This window comes from Muscardinus avellanarius (genome assembly GCF_963383645.1).
Source record: "Muscardinus avellanarius genome assembly, chromosome: 1".
Taxonomy (NCBI): Eukaryota; Metazoa; Chordata; class Mammalia; order Rodentia; family Gliridae; genus Muscardinus; species Muscardinus avellanarius.
In genome coordinates, this window is record NC_137786.1 from 91,088,036 (window position 1) to 91,093,636 (window position 5,601).

The window sequence follows — 5,601 nt, forward strand, 5'->3', positions numbered from 1 at the left end:
AGATATTTCTAGGTGCAGAAAAAGGCAAAAAGAAAAGGTCACCAATACATGTGTCTACCAATCAGTTCACGAAGAAATTTGGTATCCTAAAGATCTAATACCAAGAATGGAAAGGTTTATGCTATTTCCCCAGGATGTAGACATTTTTCTTATCTAACCATTTATTCCTATTGTCTATGTACACAGATAATTTTCAAAGATCATGTTTATGTGTATGAGAAACATTTAATAAAATTAATACTGAAATCTATCTTCTTTTAGTAATAATAAAATTGTTGTATGGATAGGTAGGCTATTTTAAAAAGTTACTCAATCCAATTCAGGAAATGAATTTCAAATAAAAATTCGCCTTTTAATATTCAATAATTATTTGTGAAATTTTATAAAATATTTATATTGTGTTGGACCATGTTGTGGTGTGTTGGGAGGGGGGATTGGGAACTGGACCAAAGGTCACGCTACCACTCAGCTACATCCCCAGTATTTTTTTTTTAATTTCTTATTTTAAAATAGGATTTCACTGCTGGGCGTGGTGGCGCACGCTTGTAATCCCCCTGCTTGGGAGGCGGAGACAGTAGGATTGCGTAGGTTCGAAGGCAGCCTCCCTGGCTTAAGAGACCCTGTTTTCAAAAAACAAAAAAGTATAAAAAAGACCTGGGAGTGTAGCCGGGAGGTAGAAAGGTTTCCAGTACCACCAAAAAAAAAAAAAAAATTTATATATATATATATATATATATATATATATATATATATATTCCAAGCACTTGGGGTTACAGGAGTGTGCAACCACATCCAGCTACAATACAATCTTTACTTTCATTTCAACTACAATAACTCCTGATGACTAAATTGGCAATTATTAGAATGCTTTTGAGTAATTAAATGTATTAATAACATATATTAATTTATTTCTTGTGCCAGAAACTGATGCATTTTATTTATATTACTTTATTTAAACCGTATAATAACTCCCAAGATTATCATTTCTTTTTTTTTCTTTTTTCTAGATAGTAAATGTTTAGGTCCTAGAAAATTTTTAAATGCCTAACTTCAACAAGTTACTAACTGGAAAAATTAAATTAGAATATAGATAGTACCTTGGTCCATGGTTAAACCACTAAATTCTATATTTAGACACTAAATATAATATAATATAATATTTAGACACTAAAATTAGACAGTGTAACAATTTATACCTCACATAATTTTTGCTGTATCATTAGTTTTTCTTTATAACACCCTTCCAATTTGATTTAGCATATTTCCAATTGACTCTCATCTTCAATACTAAAATCACTTTTTAGTAAGTGTTCCTGACTATACTCTTCTCATATACAATCTATCTTCTAAAATACTTGCAAATACATGCTTCTAAGTAAAAAAAAATTACATATAATAGTTTTAATGTCAGTTGCAATCTGTTGTCTGTAAGTAATTTCTTTTCTAGGGTTGACTTTTCCTCTACATGATATTTAATAATTTCTGGAGACATTATTGAGTATCACAAGTGGGGTTTGTGGGGAGCAGGTATTGGACTCTACTGGGTATCATCAGTAAAGAATGGTGATAAACATACATAATGTAGAAGTAAAATCCTATAAAAAGACATTATCTAATTGAAACTTTCAATCATGCCATATTTTGGAAACAATACAATCATTTGGCATAAAATAGTCTAAATTGCACCCAGCTCTTCTTTCCTTATACCCTCTGCATTGGACACTTTGTTAATCTCAGTGGTCATGCACTATGTTTGCTAAATAAACAAAATATTTTAATATTGCTATTGATAACACTAATTATTTTGAACAAGTTTCCAATCTGATCACTTCTCTGTCTTTATTTGGAATTTTCCATTTTGTTTGGTTTTTCAGTTTGTTGTGTTGTGCTAAGGATTGAACCTAAACGTGTTCTATCTCTGAGCTTCATCCCCAGCCCTAATTTTTTTTTTTCTTTTGAAACAGGGTCTAACTAAGTTGACATGAGCTTCCCTGAGTTACTGAGGCTGGCTTTGAACCTGAATTCCTCCTGTCTCAGTCTCTCAAGTACTGGGATTACAGGCATGTGTCACCATGCCCGGCTAACATTTTCAGATTTGACTAATTCTATTTTCCCTTCTATCTCTCAAATTTATCATTATACATACATCTCAGTATAATTTTAAACATCATGAATAAAGTTCACAGTGATAAGAATCTTACTAAGTTCAAATTTTCATTTTCTTCTCTCAACTTTGGTTCTGTCTAGTCTTATGAGCAAACATAATCACATATTTGGGAGACACTTTGTTTATAAAATATGTCATATTACACTTAAATACATACTTAGATCAGTGAAATAAAGATGAATTTATGACTTACTCAAAAATAGCAAAAACTAATAAGCAGAAAGGGGTCTACAGTTGTGCAGATATTTCTAGGTGCAGAAAAAGGCAAAAAGAAAAGGTCACCAATACATGTGTCTACCAATCAGTTCACGAAGAAATTTGGTATCCTAAAGATCTAATACCAAGAATGGAAAGGTTTATGCTATTTCCCCAGGATGTAGACATTTTTCTTATCTAACCATTTATTCCTATTGTCTATGTACACAGATAATTTTCAAAGATCATGTTTATGTGTATGAGAAACATTTAATAAAATTAATACTGAAATCTATCTTCTTTTAGTAATAATAAAATTGTTGTATGGATAGGTAGGCTATTTTAAAAAGTTACTCAATCCAAGTCAGGAAATGAATTTCAAATAAAAATTCGCCTTTTAATATTCAATAATTATTTGTGAAATTTTATAAAATATTTATATTGTGTTGGACCATGTTGTGGTGTGTTGGGAGGGGGGATTGGGAACTGGACCAAAGGTCACGCTACCACTCAGCTACATCCCCAGTATTTTTTTTTTTTAATTTCTTATTTTAAAATAGGATTTCACTGCTGGGCGTGGTGGCGCACGCTTGTAATCCCCCTGCTTGGGAGGCGGAGACAGTAGGATTGCGTAGGTTCGAAGGCAGCCTCCCTGGCTTAAGAGACCCTGTTTTCAAAAAACAAAAAAGTATAAAAAAGACCTGGGAGTGTAGCCGGGAGGTAGAAAGGTTTCCAGTACCACCAAAAAAAAAAAAAAAAAAAATTTATATATATATATATATATATATATATATATATATATATATATTCCAAGCACTTGGGGTTACAGGAGTGTGCAACCACATCCAGCTACAATACAATCTTTACTTTCATTTCAACTACAATAACTCCTGATGACTAAATTGGCAATTATTAGAATGCTTTTGAGTAATTAAATGTATTAATAACATATATTAATTTATTTCTTGTGCCAGAAACTGATGCATTTTATTTATATTACTTTATTTAAACCGTATAATAACTCCCAAGATTATCATTTCTTTTTTTTTTTCTTTTTTCTAGATAGTAAATGTTTAGGTCCTAGAAAATTTTTAAATGCCTAACTTCAACAAGTTACTAACTGGAAAAATTAAATTAGAATATAGATAGTACCTTGGTCCATGGTTAAACCACTAAATTCTATATTTTTTGTAATGCAAGTGAAACATTATTTTAGCTAGTGTTTTAAGAAAATCCTAGATATTAACTATTGAATAATAATTAGTTTATTTGCTTCTCATTAGGTAACTTTATATTTGCCATAGAGTGGATATGAAATAAGCACCATTTCTAATTTAAGATAAAATCTTATAAAACTAAATTTTAAATTTCAATTTGCAGAAGTTATGGAGAAAAATGGGACAGAGGAAGGACTCCAGACAAAGGAGGAGAAACCTTAGCTGAGTGCTGAAGGTAACATAACCGTTGGAGACATCACTGGATTAAGCATGGGAAAGAAGGTGGGGAGAGAATACAGTGGGAAGCGGGGCAGCTCAGTGAGTCAGTACTGTGTGTATGGATGCCTCTACCATCCTGACCTTCATCAAGATGTATGATTATAATGCATCAATAAAATTGTTTTCATATGCCTCTCTTGTATCAACTAATATGATGCCCACTAATTTTAACTTTCAAATACACCAAAATTTATACCCCAAATTAAATTTCATGATAAACCATACCAATGTTTTTTTAAGAAAAATAATTGATTAACAAATAATTTCAAATCTTTCCTACATGCACTACATGACATTTTTTCTTAATTTTTTTCAGAAATCACACTAAGCAGAATAAAAAAAGTTTTTATCTTATATTCTATACCTGTTTGATGCTGGTTATTTAATGTGAGAACTAAGACCACAAAGATGAACCTGCTATATTCATTTCTACCCTCTGAGAAGGGAGTGTGAGTATCCTTATAATAGACCAATTTAAGTAAAATCATGGCCTTTCAAAATGATTTTTGTAGGGCTAGAGATAGAGCAACATATCTACATATCAAAAGACCTGCCGCAGACTTGGTCGGGATAAGAACACTCAGCATGTAGGGGTCTTTTGGTGAATTTACTTGAATCGCCCCCTGTGCCATTGTCTGAATGGCATGGGGCTTTAACTGTCTTCTCTATTTCTATCTTTTTAATAAACTTCTTTAAATCTTAAAAAAAAAATGATTTTTGTAATTATTTAAGAAAATTAGCCCGGCATGGTTGTTCTCAAAATTCTGGATGTTCCATGTTCAAGATCAATGTGCTCAAATGGCTGGTTTCTGAGGAGGCCTCTCCCTTCTCACTGGATCTTCATAGAGCCTTTCCTCTATGTACAGGCACCCTTGCTGTGTCTAGTGGGCACCAGGCCTGTTGCATTGGGGCTCTGTCCTTTTGACTTCATTTAATCTTAATTATTTCCTTAAAGGCTCAGCACGTGTGTGTGTGTGTGTGTGTGTGTGTGTGTGTGTGTGTGTGTGTTATTAGGGATTAAATCCAGAGGCATTCTTCTGAGCTGAGGTGTCTCCAGCCCTATTTTATTTTTTATTTTGAAACAGAATCTCACAAAGTTGTGGAGGGCCTTACCAAATTGCTTAGGCTGGCTTTGAACCTGAGATCCTACTGTCTCAGCCTCCCAAATACTGGAATTACAAAAATGTGATATCATGCCCTTCTAAGACCCAGTCTTAAAATACAACCACCTTGGGTTTTTTAACTTCAACATGTGAATTTTGGAGAAATGTAGTTCAGTCCAAAACACATGTGAAATAGATACTCATATTAATTTCCTTCTCAGATTGGGAAGTGGGACTTCCAGAAAGTAATTTAAATTTACAAGAAATCTAGAAGGATGCTTCACTCCAAACCCTCACTATAAACACTCCATCGGAGGTCATAGGTTGCTGGCCTAGTTCACTGATCCACTTTATGTGACTGAGATGTGCAGTTTCTAAAATTGAATATTCCTGTCTTTATTGTTGTGATCTGTGTGCTTCCTATGTGGCAGCTGTTGTAGAACCCATTCATCCCCATCTCCACAGGGACTTTAAAGTTTTATGCCTTTCTTTGCTTTGTAAGCTCGCCAATGCATAGTTCAATACTGCCGTACCCCGGTGTGCTGATTCCATATTTGGTGACCTGCCTTCCCCTGCAGCAAATGGTAAGTGAATCCATATCTGAAAAGGAAAGTCCACTGAAATTAGGGCGCAGACTCTG